The sequence below is a fragment of the Schistocerca americana genome, chromosome 4 (assembly GCF_021461395.2).
Source record: "Schistocerca americana isolate TAMUIC-IGC-003095 chromosome 4, iqSchAmer2.1, whole genome shotgun sequence".
Lineage (NCBI taxonomy): Eukaryota > Metazoa > Arthropoda > Insecta > Orthoptera > Acrididae > Schistocerca > Schistocerca americana.
In genome coordinates, this window is record NC_060122.1 from 600,079,420 (window position 1) to 600,089,182 (window position 9,763).

Genomic DNA, 9,763 nt, shown 5'->3' on the forward strand with positions numbered 1-9,763 from the left:
GCGGAGCGGGCACATCCTGGTGTAACGTATCTTTACTGGCAGATAAGAGTGGGAGAAAAATTTAATTTAATACCAATATGCTGTGCCTGAATATGAGTAAGCCTCGGGAATGACGTATTACAAATGCAATTACACGATGTTGTTAATGACTAAACACACATCAATATATACCGTATTTAACTCTTTCAGAATATTGAATCACTGTTGTTTTAGACTTTTCTACCATCGTGTGTTATATTCGTTCACTGTATCAGACACAGGTGGTTATTGAACACCACTGATTGAAGGCTCGTTGACCATAAAATACTATTTTGATTCCTACGTCAAACGTGGTAACGAATATTAGAGCCGGCCGCGGTGGCCAAGCGGTTCTAGGCGCTTCAGTCCAGAACCGCGCTGCTGCTACGGTCGCAGGTTCGAATCCTGCCTCGGCCATGGATGTGTGTGATGTCCTTAGGTTAGTTAGGTTTAAGTAGTTCTAAGTCTAGGGGACTGATGACCTCAGATGTTAAGTCCCATAGTGATTAAAGCCATTTGAACCATTTTTGAACATTCGACCGGACTTCGTAAAAGCAGATATTCAGGTTTGACTTCACGAGAATAAAATACTTAAATGATTCAACTTGATGAGCTATCAGTCACTTTGCGTTGAAAGAATGTGAACACAATTTCTCGCTACATCTGTCTGAAAAATACAAGTCCATTATACAAATTCAGCATGGTATACAAAAGGTTCGCTACAATAACTGGCAGACACCGATATTTATGAACGGAAGTATTAGTCCAGAATGAGAGTTTCACTCTGCAGCGGAGTGTGCGCTGATATGAAACTTCCTGGCAGATTAAAACTGTGTGCCCGACCGAGACTCGAACTCGGGACCTTTGCCTTTCACGGGCAAGTGCTCTACCAACTGAGCTACCGAAGCACGACTCAGGCCCGGTACTCACAGCTTTACTTCTGCCAGTACCTCGTCTCCTACCTTCCAAACTTTACAGAAACACTCCTGCGAACCTTGCAGAACTAGCACTCCTGAAAGAAAGGATATTGCGGAGACATGGCAAAGCCACAGCCTGGGGGATGTTTCCAGAATGAGATTTTCACTCTGCAGCGGAGTGTGCGCTGATATGAAACTTCCTGGCAGATTAAAACTGTGTGCCCGACCGAGACTCGAACTCGGGACCTTTGCCTTTCACGGGCAAGTGCTGCGAGGTTCGCAGGAGAGTTTCTGTAAAGTTTGGAAGGTAGCAGACGAGGTACTGGCAGAAGTAAAGCTGTGAGTACCGGGCGTGAGTCGTGCTTCGGTAGCTCAGTTGGTAGAGCACTTGCCAGTGAAAGGCAAAGGTCCCGAGTTCGAGTCTCGGTCGGGCACACAGTTTTAATCTGCCAGGAAGTTTCGAAAGTATTAGTATTTCATGAAATTACATAATACGGGATTTCAGTAACATTACCTCTTAGTGAATCGCAGACTGAAACAGAAATGTATTTGCAGTTGCAAATAATGACAACCATCATCTGAATGACGACACTGAATATTCGTGCCGGACCGGTACTCGAACCCTGATTTCCAGCTTATCGCGAGCGATCGCTTTAACATTTGGCTACCCGAGCATGACCAACGGGCAGACCCAAGAATAATACGTCGTCATCCATGCGCCAACGACGTCGGCTCGTACATCCATTATGTATACTCCCATACAGGTCAGGCGTTGTATTTGAAAATCGTTTGCCCGATATCGGCAGAGAAATACGATACTGCAGTGCCTGTGTTATTCTGACTACGATGCAAAGTTCCTTTGGGCATGTATGCATGCATGCATTCGTGCATGCCCAAAGGAAGAGAAATGAGACATTAGAGGAAGAAGCCTCCACTACCTCCAAAAAGTATTTGTTTCTTTTAGAAAAAGGAAGACAGTTTTCTTACAGAGGTTTTTTTTTCGTTTCGTGTACACTGTCTCAAAATTTTCATTAACATTTGTTAATTAATCACTTACATTATCCACTATTCGTAGCGTAATAATCATTAATAAATTGAAGTTTTTACACATAATAAAAATCTTTTTATAAGGTTCATTTTGCTGCCCCCTGAATTCTGGAAGTTATGGTTTATAACAACTCACTTCCAGGATTCAGTTAAAATTACTTAAATGACAGTGAGGGGTGGTTATTTGACTCGCTTACAGTTTCTTTTGTTTGCACATAGTTCGGTTGGTTGACTGATTTCTGGAGAGGGGACCAAACAGCGAGGTCTCATCCGTCCCATCTTGTTAGGGAAGAATGGGGAAGGAAGTCGGTCGTGCGCTTTCAAAGAACCATTCCGGCATTTGCCTGATGCGCATTAAGAAAATCAAACAAAACGTAAATCAAGATGGCAGGAAGCGGGTTTGAACCGTCATATTCCCGAACGCCAATCCAGCGTGCTGACGACAGCGCCACCTCACCCGTTTGCGCCTACTTACAAGTTAACAAAATATGACTTTTGGCCGAGAAGCAAGAGCGTCCAATGACTCGCTCGGGATGTATGGAATCATTTAACTGTGGTCTATAGCAATATGTTTACTTTTGTGCATTAACAAACAGCTATAATCGCCGGTGGAAATATATTTCCAGAGAAAAGCACATAATGATATATATTGTATTTTAGGCCAATAGACATAATTAGTTATTGTAGTGGTTTTGAATACCTTTACTGGTCAGGAATTTTACGCCGACTGTGTGCGGCTGTTTGTTGCTGAATCGTCTGATCAGTCGGAAGTTGCTTTGCAGAGGAGGGTAAATGACTATTGAAAATATGATTGTTTTTGAATAGCTCAACATGAATTTCCTATGAAACTAATTTATCATGCATTTACCAGTAGAATAAAGTGCGGAGAAAATATGCAACTTCCGTCCGATTTAGACGAAACAATTCGTGACTGTGAACCATAAAACTTTGCAGAAACATAAAAGAAAATCAAACATATATAGTCATGAAGTAGTGAGACATAGGTTCTATACTAAATAATTAGTCCATACACAAGTTCAATTTGACTTTGAATTTATGGCAATCAATAGATAACGAACTTACATCCTTTGACATTTCCAGATACACGTCGCACGATATAGCTTCTCACATAAATCTACTGATATGCAGTATGGCACTTTCACATTACACTAAATTAATATTTTTTAAACAATAATAATACGGTGGCAAGACATGTGTGTCCGACACAAATTACAAGAGACAGAACAAATTACAAGAGACAGAAGAGTGACTAACTGTTCATCGAGAATATCTCGTACATCAAAAGAATGTGTAAAAAATGTTCTTCTTTTGTCCGCCTTTCGCGCAGCGGCTTTCAAAGTCAATAGCTCACAGTATCTCTGACGGCGCTTTCACAACAAACACGTCACGTTACAGGACGTTCGTTTTTTACATTCTCGCAACGTTATATGTTAACTGTAGCCGTTGCCGAGCGACTGCTCGGTTAGCGAATGATTTAAAATGGTAGGGCAATCACATGACGTTACAGGTCCAAACAGATATTTTGGTTTGCTCATCCATTTGGAGGTGAGATCAAGGAAAAACAAACCCTAAAACTCCAATGTGAACCTACAGGCTTCTCATTTTCGATATTTTTTGATTACAAAATTTTCAGTAACAAATACATGTAAAGTGGAAAACATAATGAAATGAGTGCTCGATTCGTAAAAAGATACAGAATAACGTTAGTTTTTTATTTGCAAGGTAAAAAAAAATTAACTTTTGGTTTGGTTTTCTTGGTATTTATAGATAGTTTTAGAATTTAAGGTTTATCTGTAGTAATTTTTGTTCAAAATGGCTCTGAGCACTGTGGGACTTAAAATTTGAGGTCATCAGTCCCCTAGACTTAGAACTACTTAAACCTAACTAACCTAAGGGCATCATACACATCCATGCCCGAGGCAGGATTAGAATCTGCGACGGTAGCAGCAGTGCGGTTCTGGACTGAAGCGCCTAGAACCGCTCGGCCACAGCGGCCGTCTGGATTTTTGTGTTCATTAAATTGTGCTATTAAAAGTTTGTGTTTCAGTCTAAACATATTCCGGAGTACACGAGTATCTTTTATGAAACAAAGTAAAATCGTCACATCTCATCGACGGAAGGCTGGAAGTACTGGTAGGCGATGGACGGCAACCGTAGGATGTTGTGACATCGACGAGGCGGGAATCGCTAAGGTCGGGCCGTCGCTATTGCCACTTTGCCACACAGGGTTTCGATTTCTGCGAGAATTCTCGTAAGGATGCGAGAATTTCTTCGTTTCCACGAGGTACGGGGCAAAAGCGAATATCGTACGCAAACATATGGGAATTTTTCCTAAGGCCCAAGTTTTTACCAAAAACACACACATTTTGAAGTTAAAATCTTCTGGGTCATTAGGCCGCGTGATATTTCTACTAAAATGATCGACGTTTAGACTCCTCTAATGGGATCTTCCTCAGGATCTTCTGGTGTCCACTACTGCTAGAACATTGTCAGAGACGAGTGTCGCGTCCTCTTTTATAAGGGGGAGTTTTCTCGCCTTCGTGCTGGAAAAGTGATACTATTGGTTAAAATTCATATGGCTACCATTGGTGGGCCATAGTCGTAGGCTAATATTCCCGCTCTGATGCAGAAGAAGGGGCGTTGTTGGCTGATCTCCTGTGGATACCATTGGCGGCCCATCGTCATTGGATAGGAAGGCACTATTTCACACTTACGCTGAAGAAGGGTTATTGGTTAAAAATCCTACTACTGCTATTGGTTGGTCGTCATCATCGGCTAGGTTCGAAACGGACAGAGCAAGAGAGGGGGAATGTTTACTCCAAATGTAATTGTCCGCCGAGGTGACTTGCAGCGCGTTTTTTTATGTCGCTCGCACACTACAGCCGCGTAAACACTTCCTTGATGGCGGGGAGCGATGATGCGGGAAGCCTATAGCCGTCCTCTCTATTGAAATTAAATGCATCCTTGGAAATTTCAACCGCTTCTTGGACCTTTCTTCTGTAAATGTTTATTTCCTTAGCCAGTACATGTACGTTATTGAAATCGGTGTCAGAGCTATAGTTCTCATAAAGTTCCGCTACTGCCGATTTTGCACTTTTGTTTTAGCCGCACATGCCGTTCGTGTTCCTTAATGCGCTCCTTAACAGTACTTCGCGTTTCGCCAATATATACTTTTCCGCAACCACATGTGCACAAAACCAAACGTTCAGACAGTGCATTGACTTTCCTTGAGCGGTACCACATCGACGGTGATGATTTATTAAGTCAAATTTTTATGGGCGATGAAGCATGGGTGGCCTACGTCACACCAGAATCTAAAAAACAGTCCATGGAAGTTGAGCAAGGGCATCGTTTTGCTGCAAGACAATGCCCGTCCGCATGTGGCGAATCAGACCAAAGATTTCATCACATATTTTCGATGGCAAACTCTAGATCATCCTCCGTACAGCCCCGATCTTGCGCCCAGTGATTACTATCCGTCCCTGCACTTGAAGAAACACCTGGGCGGTCAGCGTCTTCAAGACGATGACGAAGTCAAAACAGTGGTGATGCACTGGTTAACAAGTCAGGCGGCAGACCTCTATGAGGAGGGTATTCAAAAACTGGTACAACGTCATGACAAGTGCCCCAGTATTGACGGAAATTATGTAGAAAAGTAGATTAAAGTACAGGTTTTCATGTAAAAATAAAATTATTGAGATATCTTAGCACGTCTTTTTTTAATTTCAAAACGGTACTTACTTAAAAAACACGCCTCGTAATTTTTGAGTGTTATATAAAGTTTACGATGTTGCACACCTGCATATTGAGAAATCTTCCACTGGACAGGAACTCTGCAATGGTCTAGTAAAAACATTTCCAACAGCAAAAGATTTCATTTGAAAATGTTATTGGCTTTGGAGGAGATGGTTGCAATACCATGACGGCAGTTCATAATTCGGTGGAAAGCAGATTCCGAGATACTTGCCCGGGAGTTTTTATAGCAAAATGTGTTTGCCACACAGTGCGTATTATTGACTCTCGCCGTGAACTGTATTGTCGAGGTCGGCGGATGAACTCACAACCGCACTGCGTTGCCACTCGTGAGCGCTTGTGTTCACAGCGTCTGTCATCGTCATTGTGGAAGTACATTATTTTATTTGAGAGTCCATCTGCTGTAGAATTTGTCACTAACTTCTCAGTCACTGTTCTACATCTACGTACATACTTCGCAAACCATCGTACGCTGCATGGGGGAGGGTGCCTTGTATCACTACTAGACATTTCCTCTCCTGTTGCACTCGCAAATAAAGCGAGGGGAAACGACTTTCTAAAAGCCTCCATTTCCCTAACGCATCCTCTTGGTCATTAAGCGGAATGTACGCTGGCGGAAGTAAAATCGTTCTGCGGTCGGCCTCAGATGTCAGTTCTCCAAATTTGCGCAGTAGGGCCTTGCAGAAAGAGCACTCTTTTCCATCCAGGAATTACCATTTGAGTTCACGAAGCATTTACGTAATACTTGCATGCTGATCGAACTTACCGGTAACAAATCTAGCAACTCACCTCTGAGTTACTGTAATCCGACCTAGTGGGGATCCCAAACACTCGAATACTACTCAAGAATGGGTTGCACTAGCGTTCTATACGCCTTCTCCTTTATGGATAAGGTACATTTCCCCAAATTTCTCCCAATAAAACGAAGTCGGGCGTTCGCCTTCACTACTGGTAAACTGAAACGCTCATTTTATTTCATGTTGCTTTGTAACATTGCGCCTAGATATTTAATCGAGGTGACTGTATCAAGCAACACCCTGCTAATGCTGTATTCGAACGTTACAAGACTGTTTTTCCTACCCATCCACCATAACGTATATTTTTCTAGATTCAGAACAAGCTGTCATTCATCACACCGACTAGAAATTTTGTGTAAGTCGTCTTGTATATTCCTTTAGTCACACCTTGCACCTGAGCATCATCAGCAAACAGCCGTAAATTGCTGCTTACCCTGTCCATCAGGTCATTTACGTATACAAGGTGGTAGGAAGTTACCGTTATTAAGTTGAGGGGAGTGGGTACATATTAGTTTGAATAGGAGCCCATTTTCAGAAATTACCGTTTCCATTCTACGACGGTTTCAGTTCAGATGTTTAACTCATCCACTTCTGCTTGAGGAATTGAATCAAGCGTGTTGCAGTACAGTTATTACGTAACAGTTTGAAAGGAAACATAACGAAACATCACATAAGCACATTTATTTGTATTAACAATGAACACTACGTGTTAACATTGTTCCAAAACAAATAAGAACCCAATATATTGTACGTACACAACAACACTGATGCATTATAACAGCCGCTCGATGTGGCGACCACTAACGTTGTTACAGAAATTGTACATACGAATCATGTTCTGGTACACACTCTCCATCGCATTTAGTGTCTGTTCAATTTCTAGTGCAAGGTCGAGATCTCATGCCTGCAGATCTTCATTCGTCTCTATAGGTGTCTCGTAAATTAAACAAGGCAGACATTAACTGACGTCAGGTGACCGTCCGACGTAGTACACGTCATCCTGTCTACCCTACTGCATACCAGGACACGAAACTCTGAGACTTTTCTCTTTCCCTCAGCAGACGTGGACGCATTACACATCTGAACTGAACCCGGCGTAGAATGAAAACGGTACGGTTCCGGACGTGGACTCCTATTCAAAATATTATGTACTCACATCCCTCTATAAGTGCTCGAAGTTTGTAGCGGGAATTTCCGAACACCTTGTACAGAGAATAAAAGCGGTCCTATTCCTCACGATACCCTCGTCTCTGATGAACAGTCGCCGTCGAGAAATACGTACTGGGTTCTATAACCTAAAAAGGCTTCGAACCACTTATATACAGTATCTGGGAAAATCTAGCAATTCAGAATCTGCCTGTTGCTCTCCGTCCATGGTTTGTAGGATATCATGTGATAAAAGGGCAAACTGATTTTTACACGAGCTTTCAAAATCGGTACTGATTTGTGGACAGAAGCTTCTCTGCTCCAGGAAGTTCATTATATCCGAACTCGGAATGTGTTCAAGAATTCTGCAGCAAACCGATGTTCAGGAGATTGATCTGTAATTATGCGGGTCAATTCTTTTACCTCTCTTGTATACAGATGTCACAACCGGCTTTTTCCATTCCTTTTGGGAGATTCGTGACAAACGCAGTCTACGTACGGGGCCAATTGGCCCGCCCGGTTGGTCGTGCTGTCTAACGCACGGCTCTCCGGAGTGGGAAGGAGCGCCTGGTCCCCGGCACGAATCCGCCTGGCGGACTTGTGTCGAGGTCCGGTGAGCCGGCCAGTCTGTGGATGGTTTTTAGGCGGTTTTCCATCTGCCACGGCGAATGCGGGCTGGTTCCCTTTATTCCGCCTCAGCTACATTACGTCGGCAATTGCTGCGCAAACAAGTTCTCCACGTACGCATGCATCACCATTACTCTACCACGCAAGCCGCGAGGGATTAGCTGAGCGGTCTCGGGCGCTGCAGTCATGGACTGTGCGGCTGGTCCTGGCGGAGATTCGAGTCCTCCCTCGGGCATGGGTGAGTGTGATTGTCCTTAGGATAATTTAGGTTAGGTAGTGTGTAAGCTTAGGGACTGATGACCTTAGCAGTTAAGTCCCATAAGATTTCACACATATTTGAACATTTTATACCACGCAAACAGAGGGGTTACACTCGTGTGGTGTGAGACGTTCCCTGGGGTGGGAGGGGGGGGGGGGGGTTCCACCGGGGGCCGCACCGCACAATAATAACACGGTGTTCGGTGTGGGGCAGCGGAGGAGTGAAGTGGACTGCAGTAGCCGTCATGGGGTTGTAGACCACTGCGGCTGCGGCGGGGACAGAGCCTCTTCTTCGTTTTTAGGCCCCCGGTTAACATACAATACGATGCAATACAAGGGGCTAATTCGGTACAGTACTCTCTGTAACACATATCTGGGATTCCATCTGGATCTTGTGACTTATTTGTTTTCAGGGCTTTCAGTTGCTTCTATACACCACGGATGCAAATTTCTATGTCCTCGATGCGGGAGCCTGTACGACAGAAAACCACGATATATTTGTAAGACCGATCCTCCTGCGAGAAAGATGTCTTAAATTAAGACATCCGCATCTCCTTTTGTTGTCTTCTATTGCCACCCCATACCGCCCTACGAGTGACTTGATAGGAACTTTCGACCCGCTTAGTGATTTTACGTACGACCAGAATTTTCTCAGGTTCTCGGCAAGATCTTTTGCTAAGGCATGGCGGTGACATTTGCATGCTTCGCGCATTGCTCTTCTTACGGACGCACGAATTTCCGCCAACATTGGCCTGTCAATTGCGCGCTCATTTTTGAACAGAATTTACTGAAATCTCTGTTACCTCAGCATTTTATGAGTTTGATTATCGAACCATACCAATGTACAGTCTTAGACATAAAAACTGACCGCCGGCCGGCCACCACAGAGACTAAGTCCGAGTCGTTCACTTAAGGTGGCCAATAAAACTGACTGCCCCTGACAGTTTAAGTCCGGCCATCTGCACAATCTGGCAACACTGTAAGATGCGAAAGTGTTAGGAGGAAGTGTTGTCTACTTACGAGTTGATATGGATGGAGTGAGCCCGTGGTCTTGCTGTAATCGTCGTGCATTCTAAACAAGAGTTGCATGTTCGCGTCCAATTGTTTTTTTTTTTTTAACACATTTCGGTCTAAAGTGTGCGGCTGGTCCCGGCGGAGGTTCGAGTCCTCCCTCGGGCA

At 43.7% G+C, this 9,763-nt stretch overlaps 1 non-coding gene across 1 annotated transcript; it reads right to left on the reverse strand.

Annotated features, from left to right (window-relative positions):
* Positions 1 to 852: 852 nt before the first annotated feature.
* On the reverse strand, positions 853 to 927 carry Trnas-uga. The gene has a single exon. It is a non-coding gene; the product is annotated as a tRNA-Ser (tRNA).
* Positions 928 to 9,763: the final 8,836 nt, after the last annotated feature.